This window comes from Haematobia irritans, chromosome 3 (genome assembly GCF_050003625.1).
Source record: "Haematobia irritans isolate KBUSLIRL chromosome 3, ASM5000362v1, whole genome shotgun sequence".
Classification (NCBI taxonomy): domain Eukaryota; kingdom Metazoa; phylum Arthropoda; class Insecta; order Diptera; family Muscidae; genus Haematobia; species Haematobia irritans.
Genome location: NC_134399.1, coordinates 180,294,827 through 180,306,362, shown reverse-complemented (window position 1 = coordinate 180,306,362; position 11,536 = coordinate 180,294,827). Strand labels below are relative to the sequence as shown.

The 11,536-nt window shown below is 37.4% G+C and overlaps 1 long non-coding RNA gene across 1 annotated transcript; it reads left to right on the top strand.

Annotated features, from left to right (window-relative positions):
- The first annotated feature begins 2,280 nt into the window (after positions 1–2,280).
- LOC142229675 (uncharacterized) lies at positions 2,281–11,238 on the top strand. The gene is made up of 4 exons (XR_012720458.1): positions 2,281–2,381; positions 2,761–3,094; positions 3,185–3,490; positions 10,403–11,238. It is a non-coding gene; the product is annotated as an uncharacterized LOC142229675 (long non-coding RNA).
- The last annotated feature ends 298 nt before the right edge of the window (positions 11,239–11,536 follow it).

Genomic DNA, 11,536 nt, shown 5'->3' with positions numbered 1-11,536 from the left:
TTTTGCAGTTTTTCTTTTGTATAGTTTTCATCTTTTGCAATTTTGAATTTGTCTAGAGGAAATCATGCCTTAGCCAACCTAAAGGAGATTATTTCAGCTTCGCTTAATTCAATATAACCTGTCAACAGTCAGCAGACAGTAACATGTTATGGGTGGAAAGAACAAAAAAAACATATCTCTATATATGAGAAATTGCTATTGCCATTGACTGGCAATGAAATAACCCAAGGTGAATGACTTCAGATATTCAAGTGGATGATTTGAAAAAAGAAGCGTCATAGTTTGATATATATTTTATTTTGTCATCTGTACGATATTCGATTTAAAATTTGAAGTTGAAGTTGAAGAGAGAATAAATATATGATTCGAATAATAATGTTGGATCATCACAAGTAGGAGAACTTCTGGGAAGAGGTATGCTATTCGTTATTAATTTGAACTATAAAATAAACAAAAAATTAAATAAAATCCATAAACAGTTATGTGGATTATATTTTAAATTTTCTCACCTTCTTTATTTAGAAGCGAATGTATCAAAATCTCATTATATATCTTAGCTCAAATATTATTCAGCATATATAACAAAGAATATTTTGTTCTGAATGACTTCAATTTTTTTCCCGTATGTAAAAAAACAGAGAAGTCAACGTTTTTCGACACCTGAAGATGCGGTTGTTGCATTCAGAATACATGTCTTCGACAATTAGTTCAAACTCATGAAAAAGTGTACATATCTTAATAGGGAATATTTTGAAAAAAAAAAAAAAATAAAGCGATTTTCGATTACTAGTATTTGTTTTTGGCCTCTAATCCCGAAATATAAAAGGCAACCGAAATATAGCCCCTATTTTTATACTCCCCACCATCCTATGTGAGTATATTAACTTTGTCATTCCGTTTGTAACACATCGAAATATTGCTCTTAGACCCCATAAAGTATATATATTCTGAGTCGTGGTGAAATTCTCAGTCGATCTAAGCATGTCCGTCCGTCCATCCGTCTGTTGAAATCACGCAAACTTCCGAACGAAACAAGCTATCGACTTGAAACTTGGCACAAGTAGTTGTTATTGGCGTAGGTCGGATGGTATTGAAAATGGGCCAGATCGGTCTACTTTTACGTATAGCCACCATATAAACCGATCCCCAGATTTGGCTTGCAAAGCCTCTAAAAGAAGCAAATTTCATCTGATCCGGCTGAAATTTGGTACATGGTGTTAACAGGTTGGGTGATAAGTCCCCGGTCTGACACATAAATGGCATCGCTAGTATTAAATGCATATTATTTTTATATAGTACCAACCTTCAAATGATTCGTGCCAAAACTTGACGTCTGTAAGTCAATTAGTTTGTGAGATAGAGCGTCTTTTGTGAAGCAACTTTTGTTATTGTAAAAAAAAATGGAAAAAACAAGGAATTTCGTGTTTTGATAAAATACTGTTTTCTGAAGGGAAAAAATACGGTGGAAGCAAAAACTTGGCTGTATAATGAGTTTCCGGACTCTGCCCCAGGGAAATTAACAATAATTGATTGGTATGCAAAATTCAAGCGTCGTGAAATGAGCACGGAGGACGGTGAACGCAGTGAACGCCCGAAAGAGGTGGTTACCGACGAAAACATAAAAAAAATCCACAAAATTATTTTGAATGACCGTAAAATGAAGTTGATCGAGATAGCAGAGGCCTTAAAGATATCAAAGGAACGTGTTGGTCATATCATTCATCAATATTTGGATATGCGGAAGCCCTGTGCAAAATGGGACTCAAAAGTCCGCTGGCAAAGTAATGGCCTCTGTTTTTTTGGGATGCGCATGGAATAATTTTTATCGATTATCTTGAGAAGGGAAAAACCATCAACCGTGACTATTATATGGCGTTATTGGAGCATTTGAAGGTCGAAATCGCAGCAAAATGACTCCATATGAAGAAGAAAAAAGTGTTGTTCCACCAAGACAACGCACCGTGCAACAAGTCATTGAGAACGATGGCAAAAATTCATGAATTGGGCTTCGAATTGCTTCCCCACACACCGTATTCTCCAGATCTGGGCCCCAGCAACTTTTTCTTGTTCTCAGACCTCAAAAGGATGCTCGCAGGGTGTTTAAAGCGGTTTCTCCTATTTTTTAAATTAATTATTTTGAATTTTTCCTGAATTATATTGAGCTATGTTTAGTAATAAGTTGTATGAATTTCAACCATGTAATATCCCATTATTTTTGCGTAAATGTGGCAATGAAGCAAATTACACTGTTGTTGGGGGGATGATGGGCTGAGACCGAGTCTTCTTGGTGCGTTAACGAAGTTGACTGGCGCTCTTTTTCATCATCACACCCAACATAGAGGTCGATTTCCTTCACCAGCTCACCATTGATCTCATAATATGTAAGTACGAAGTCTCTAATGTACCAACAAACACACTCAATGAATATATAAATTGTGAACTCATACCTCCACGTCTTTCATTCAAAAGGCAAATTATAAGTCTGCTCCATTTCACGAATATTTCGAATGTCTCATTTTCGAAATATTTCTATAAAATTTTGATCTATAAATTTGGTCTCTTCAATTTCACTTAAACAACTACAACTCCGTAGTCTCATTCTTTCTTCATATATTTGTTATTCTTAATCACAAATATATTATGTACAATCCAGTAACAATATTGAACATGGTCCTTCGAACTTTTATTGAACACAGCTAAATGGTTTGCCCTCTAAAATAAATATTTCTAATATCACGACAACCCTATTTAATTTGACAGCTCGCTAAATACGATTTTTCAACAAAGCAGAAATAATATTGACAAGTTAAGCAAAAACATTTCATGCTTCATTAATTTGGATAATTAACTGGTGCAAAAACAATACAGGATATACTTATCTCCTGACAGCATTTAGCATACTGCAAACCTGCATCAAAAATAGTAATACGGAAAACAATAGAATACGAAATCCATAAAGACCGCCACTTGGAAAATACATGACCATTCCAGAACACGTGTGGCCAACGGTACTTTATATTGGTCACAAGTACAGATCAACAAAAAGGTCATAAGACACATGGTTAAGTCAATCACAGGTTTATGGAGACCATAGGTAACATTTCTAGATTTGCCACACAAAATTGTGTTTTTGGTTAGGATCTCACATATCAAATAATTTAACAAACTTTTACATTACTTGTAGAACGCCAATTCCACCAATGACTACTGCGTTGTAAGTACACAGCTTGTAATGGAGCATAATTCGTAAACTTTCTGGAAGAGATCCCCTACGACAATCGTCAAATACACACGGCTGCAACCTCAGGTACACGAGTTGTCACCAAAGTTCACATTAAACACTTGAACACCACACGGATGCAAAAAAAAATTAAAAACTGGGTCAAAATCGCCGTCTATCTGAATAAAAACGAAGTCAAAACCACTAACATACATTTCATAAAAACTGCTTCTATCATCACTCATCATTGGTTTCCCTTGGATTTCAAATGTAAGTCATACTCTTTATTCATTCAGTGTCATGAAACATTTCATTGTTTATATTTGATCCAATTACCATCAAGTCACATAGATGGTAAATCACAATAAGGGAATATCCATATCTAAATACCATTGCATAAAAACATTTTTATTTGCATCGTTTCTACCAAAGACAACCAGTTCTAAATCATTCAAAATACGATTTGCAGACCAAACATTGTATTAAATCACACCCCATAACAAAACGTAACATCTCTATTTATCCCAATCACACTCTTATATACCCATATTCAAAATTTGCGATCTAAGCAAATTTAAAACTAAATGAATAGATTACTTATGCAAAAGTAAGCCTAACACCCAATTCATTCGCTGCACAATAATTACCCATAATTTTGTTTACCACCATCACTATCAAACTACGTAGACGGATAATCACAATAATAGAAAATTCATCTTTTTTATACTAAATACCATTGTATGGAAACAATTTATTTGCACATTTGTTAGATGAAATAATCAAGTTCGAATCATTCACATTTCGAGTTGTAAATTATATTTTGCATTAAATCCCATCCCATTACAGAACATTATATCGTTGATTCATAGCAATCACAAACTTATCAAACTTAGCAAAATTGCAAATTTACGATCTAAGCAAAGCAGAAACCAATTATTTAATGAGCCTGAAAGTATGCTGTACAACTTAATGGTGTTTTCTTGAAAGTCATTCACGATAAGAAAACCCTTTGACGATAATTTCGGTTTCGTGGCGAGTTACACAACCAATTGTGAAGGAATAAGCTTTGCATGAAAACGTACTCCGAGGTTCGAGCGAAATTGTTGTGAATTCGCCTTATCAGATAAATACTAGTTTTCAAAACTGCAGAGGTCCATATCATATAGAAAACAATTATCTATATTTATATTTATCTATGTTTAATATAAAATAACCAATTTCGAATCATTCACGTTTCGAGTTGTAAAATTATAATTTGCATTAAATTACATCCCGTAACAGTCAATCTTATCAAAATCAATTGCAAATTTACGATAAGCAAAGAACAGACCAATTAGTTATTAAGTCTGAAAGTATGCTGCACAACTTAATGGTGTTTCTTGAAGACCATTTACGGTAGGAAAAGCTTTTGAAGATAATTTCGGTTCAGTGACTAGTTACACACCAATTTGTAAACGAATAAGCTTTGTATGAAAATGTAGTTCGAGATTCGAGCGAAATTGTTGCGGATATTATTTACTCTGTGAATTCGCCTTATCAAATAACTATTCGTTTTCAAAACTGCAGATTTCCGTATCATATATTTATCTAAATTTATATTAATCTATGTTAAATACATATCCCTAATATTATGCTACAGAAATTCATATACCTGCAACAGTAACTAATGATATGATATACAAGTTCAACTTTTAAATAAACGTGAAAACTAAGAAATTAAGCGACCTGAGTTATTTCGAAAGTACTGATGCTACTCATTGAATTCAGTGATTTGTGAATTGTAGTATATTGTATCTATAATATATACAATATTTATAATATTACTTTGCACGTGAAGGAAAATTCATTTTATATTCATTCCATTATGGAGGAATTTACATTTTATTCCGATGACTTGGTAATCTTTTGCTCCGAATTTAGCAATTTGTCAAAGAGGGATATTACGGACTCCATTCTGGAAGTCAAACTAGGTGATTTGAACCAACGGTGGTCCGATGTAAAAAAGTCTTATAAGGAAGTGTTTGTTAACAGTCCTGATCTTGATTCCAAGTCACGGGAATCGGCAAGGGGCAAGTTCGGAACATGCACGAAATGTTATCATGAATGCAAAGCCTCCATGCTAGATTTGCAAAGAACATTTGTCACTCCCTTGAATCAAAGAACCTCCATATCTTCTAATGAAATACCACCGGTAGATATGTCAATCACCGTCCCGCCGTGTGACACGGAATTATTTTATGGCGGATATGAGGAATGGCCGGCCTTCAGAGACATGTTCTCTGCCGTATATGTAGACCATCCCAGGCTACCGCCCGTACAGAAACTGTATCACTTACGACTTAAGTGCCGTGGTCAGGCAGGTGAGATCATACGAAAATACAAGCTGTGCGGTGAGAATTTTTCTTTGGCTTGGGAAGCTTTGCGCGCGAGGTATGAGAATAAGAGAATTCTGGTAGACAACCAATTAAAAATTCTCTTGAATTTACCTATTATAACTTCTGAAAGCTGTGAATCCCTACAACACTTACAGAGTACTGTTAATGACTGTATATCAGCTCTTAGGGCCCAGAATATATCAACAATAGACTGGGACCCAATTCTCATATACCTTTGTTCCACCAGGCTGCCTCATGAGACACTCTCGCTGTGGGAACAATCCTTAAAGTCCCATAAGGATCTGCCAACCTGGCAACAGATGGATATGTTCCTTTCAAATAGGTATGAGGTAGTGGAACGTTTAAATAGTATTCAGGATACCAGGTCAATTGTCTTAGAGGCACCCAACATTGAGCAGAGTATAAATCCAACGAGAAACGATAAGGTCACGATATTTCCATGCAAAATTTGTAATTCGAACCATGCTTTGAAATTCTGCCCGGAATTCAAAAGACTTGATCCCCAATCAAGAAGCGCGTTCGTCTCAAGTAATAAAGTGTGTTTAAATTGCCTTTCTTATACCCATATTCGAAAAGACTGTACGAGCAAATTTACGTGTGGCATTTGCAACAAAAACCACCACTCTCTTCTACATTTTGATAAAAGTAAACCTATTTTATCTCAAACGAACTCTGCTCAACGAAATAATGACAGCCAATACAGGGATTGTCGTGAAACGAGTCAGGAGCCGTCCCAGGCTCATCATACTAATGTCAACATGCAGACATCTATGCAATTTAACAACAATATACTCTCTGGTTCTAACGGTAACACTTTATTGCCAACTGCTGTTGTTAATATTAAGCAACAAGGAGATATATTCACTGCCAGAGCCTTTCTTGATCAAGGCTCTGAGCGATCATTTATATCCAAACGCCTTCAGCAGCGATTAATGTTACCAGTCGAGCACAAGAATTTTCAAATTCATGGTATGGGAGGTGAAATAGTGGCCAATGCTAACTATATTTGTTCTCTCACACTTTTTTCAAAGAACCATTCAACAGATTTGAAAGTAAAAGCAATAGTTGTCCCAAAAATTACGCGCCTCCTGCCAAATTTTCAAATTTCGAAGCCAGAGGCTTTTCTCGAGGATCTGAAAGATTTTGATCTTGCTGATCCTGAGTTTTATGCCCCTGGACCTGTAGACCTACTAATTGGTAGCGATTCGATACCATCAATTTTACTAAATGGGGTTCGTAGAATAAACGACTCATTACTGGCCCAGGCAACGATATTTGGTTGGGTAATAAGTGGTCCTGTTGCAAGCCACTCATTCTCAACATTTTCTCTAGGAACGACGGAAGTTACCGATGACATTATTGGTTCTCAATTGAGACAATTTTGGGAGCAAGAGGAGATTCCAAATAGAATGCCGCCTTCAAAGGACGATGAGTATTGCGAAAGACTCTATGAAGGAACAACTTTTAGAAATAGAGAAGGTAGATACGTCGTAAGGCTTCCTTTTAAGCCAGGTTTTCCGCACGATATTCCTTTAGGCTCTTCTAGATCACACGCTCTTATACAATACATAAGAATGGAGACTTCTCTCAAAAGGAATCCCACTCTTGCTGAAACATATCAAGATGTACTCTCAGAATATATTACTTTGGGGCATATGGGACCCACGACATCACATGAAATATTATATCGCGACTCCTTCCGCTCGTTTTATATGCCCCATCATTCCGTTTTAAAACCCGATAGCCGAAGTACTAAGGTAAGGGTGGTCTTTAATGCGTCTCGGAAAAGTAACTCGGGCAATTCGCTGAACGATATCTTATTTGTTGGCCCAACTCTTCAACTTGACCTTATGACTCTTATTCTTAATTGGCGATTATATCGATACGTTTTCAGTGGCGATATAGAGAAAATGTATCGCCAAATTTTAGTGCACGAAGAAGACATCCAATTTCAAAGAATTGTATTTCGACCTAACCCTTGCGATCCTATTCAAGATTTTGCGTTAAAAACAGTCACTTTCGGGGTGAACTGTGCGCCTTACTTGGCAATACGTACTCTACTTCAATTGGCCAAGGATTCTGAGAAGACGTTCCCTCTTGCAGCCCATATTTTACGAAATGAGACATATGTGGACGATATTTTATCAGGAGCTCATGACGTAGAATATGCGAATGATGTCCTAACACAACTAGTTACCGTTCTCGACTCTGCGGGATTTCGTTTGCGCAAAATATCATCCAACAGTAAACAGATTATTGACACTGTTCCCAAAGAGGCTCTTTTAGATTGCGATTTTCTTAGGTTCGCCGAAACGAGCTCCACGAAGACACTTGGTGTACAGTGGAATGCTCTTTCGGACTGTTTTTCATATACGGTGCAACCCATTGAAGAACGAGATAGGGTAACGAAAAGAAAGATTCTCTCTATTGTTTCAAGGATTTTCGATCCGGCTGGGTGGATTTCCCCTATCATTATTCGCTCGAAAATTCTCCTTCAACAACTCTGGTTGGAAGGAACGAAATGGGACGAATGCCTCAAACCGCATACATTGCTCAGATGGAATCAGCTAGTAGAAGACATTCATCTCATTCCCACCATTCAAATACCTCGATGGGTAGAATTTGCTCCCTTTTTCCCAACTCAGATACACGGATTTTGTGACGCCTCCGAGAAGGCTTATTGTGCGGTTATATATTTGCGAGTCCAAAACTGCGAATCCGTTAAATCGAATTTATTGGTGTCTAAGACCAAAGTTGCCCCCCTAGAACCGATCACTTTACCTAGGCTCGAACTCTGCGGCGCTGTTCTACTTTCAAGGTTAGTAAAAAAAATTACTTCACATCTTCCCATTCAAAAGTATGAATTACACCTGTGGTGTGATTCATCGATTGTCATTGGGTGGTTAGAGAAATCACCAACTACGTGGAAGACTTACATTGCAAATAGGACAGCGGAAATAATACGAAATGTTGGCAATGTGCAGTGGCGTCATATAAGGTCTGCTGATAACCCAGCTGACTTAGGCTCCCGGGGATGCAACACTGAAGAACTTGCTTCTAATTCTCTGTGGTGGAATGGACCAACCTGGCTTGTACTGCCCCCGGAGGAATGGCCGAAATCATTAGCGACTATGGGCGACCCTCCGGAGAAAAGGAAAATTATTTCATTTCACACTACTCTTGAAGCCTTTGATCCTTTAGAACGATTTTCTAGATGGGATCGGGGAATCCGGGTTATATGCTATGTCTTACGTTTCTATTATCGAGTGAGTAAGAAAAGGCTTAACACAAATCCTCTGTTCCCTGATGTCATATCTCATTTTGAGTTCATTTATGCTAAAAATCTCCTCATTATGTTGTCACAGAAACAGTACTATGGCAATGAGTACAATTTGCTGATGGCATCAAAGTCTATCAGTAAAAAGAGCCCGCTATATACTCTTAATCCATTTATAGACAAAAATGGCGTGTTACGCACATCCGGAAGAATCTCAAATGCAGATCTTCCTTACAACGAACGCCACCCAATAATTTTACCCGTGAAATCTAAGTATTGTTCGTTATTGATTCAATTCACTCATACACTTCTGGTGCACGCCGAAAATAATCTGATGATTCGAACAATTCGCAGTGAATACTATGTTTCTAGACTTCGTTCGGCAATAAAAAAGTGCATACTTCATTGTAAGACATGCGTAGTATACAAGCAGCGTCTCCAATCTCAACTCATGGCTGCATTGCCTCAGGAACGAAGTAAATTCTCGCTCCCATTTACTGTAGCGGGTTTAGATTTTGCTGGACCCTTTCAGATAAAAGTTTCTCGTCTTCGTCAAGCTACCTACGTGAAGGGCTACGTATGCATTTTTATTTGCTTTTCGACCAAATCCATACATCTTGAACTTTGTTCTGACCTGACAACCTCTTCATTTCGAGCTGCCTTCGTAAGATTTGTAGGTAGACGGGGACTTCCTCAGAAACTCATGTCCGATAATGGCACTAATTTTATCGGAGCTGATCGTGCGTTTCATAATGAATATCTTCTATTTCTTAAAAACTCTGCCAAGGATATTGTAGAAAAATACACTGCCCACGGGTTTCACTGGTCATTCATACCACCCAATGCACCACACATGGGAGGTATTTGGGAGGCTGGTGTTAAATCCTTTAAAATGCACTTTCGAAAAATTGCCCAAAATACAAAATACACGTTCGAAGAGTTTTGCACCCTATTAGTGCGAATAGAAGCTGTATTAAATTCTCGCCCTCTCTCGCCAATGACCGACGACCCCTTGGAGTTGTTAGCTTTAACTCCAGGACACTTTTTGCGTGGTGCCCCTCTTATGGCAATGCCAGAAGTCTCTGATGATTCTCTTCCTCTCGCAGACAAATGGGATAAACTCAAATCAATTCAACATCAATTCGCTCGTAGGTGGAAAGATGAGTATATTAAAGAACTGCAGAATAGATATAAATGGCAACAACAAGAAAAAAATTTAAGTGTGGGGCAACTAGTGATCATTCATGATGATTCCTTACCACCATGTGAATGGCGTTTGGGTCGCATTAAAAAACTGTATCCTGGTTCTGACGGCCTTGTGCGTGTAGCAGATGTGAGAACTAAAAATGGGACGGTAACGAGGGCTATAGCTAAACTTTGCGTTTTACCAAACAACCCCTAAAAATAAAAATGTTTTTTTTTTTTTAACTTTTTGCCCCCCTTTGACCCTAAGCTATACAATACAAATACAAAATTCACTACCAAACAAACCATCTTTTTCTTCTCCAGGGATCGCAGAAATTCAAAATTCAACCAGTGCCTGGTTTGTAAAAAATATCACTCTCTTAGATATTGCAGGAAATTTTTGAACATGTCCATCACAGATCGTCGTCGTGCTGTTGTTCGTCATGAATATTGCGTTAACTGCTTGGCCAGATCACATAAAACAATACAGTGTAACTCACCAGATGTCTGTCAACGATGTGGAAAAGAACATCATACCTTGCTCCATGAGCCACTTCAACGAAGAATTTATCCTCGAACCACACGAAGTAATCCAGTTAGAAGTGCTAATCGACAGCGGCAGGTGGGGCGTCCCAAAGCGCGTATTCCTGAATTGAATAGGTCAAATCCAACCGAAACTACACGACGACCAGAGGTTAAAGCTAATATATCCTCCGAGAATCCACAACGGTGTTTGGAAGTCGCATTGCGAGCACTATCCCAACTTCAACGATTTTTGTAATTTTGCCCTTTTAGGCCAAGGGAGGCAGGATGTTTAAAGCGGTTTCTCCTATTTTTTAAATTAATTATTTTGAATTTTTCCTGAATTATATTGAGCTATGTTTAGTAATAAGTTGTATGAATTTCAACCATGTAATATCCCATTATTTTTGCGTAAATGTGGCAATGAAGCAAATTACACTGTTGTTGGGGGGATGATGGGCTGAGACCGAGTCTTCTTGGTGCGTTAACGAAGTTGACTCGCGCTCTTTTTCATCATCACACCCAACATAGAGGTCGATTTCCTTCACCAGCTCACCATTGATCTCATAATATGTAAGTACGAAGTCTCTAATGTACCAACAAACACACTCAATGAATATATAAATTGTGAACTCATACCTCCACGTCTTTCATTCAAAAGGCAAATTATAAGTCTGCTCCATTTCACGAATATTTCGAATGTCTCATTTTCGAAATATTTCTATAAAATTTTGATCTATAAATTTGGTCTCTTCAATTTCACTTAAACAACTACAACTCCGTAGTCTCATTCTTTCTTCATATATTTGTTATTCTTAATCACAAATATATTATGTACAATCCAGTAACAATATTGAACACAGGGAAAAAATTTGGCTGCAATGAAGAGGTGATCGCCGAAACTGAGGCCTATTTTGAGACAAAACCGAAGGAGTT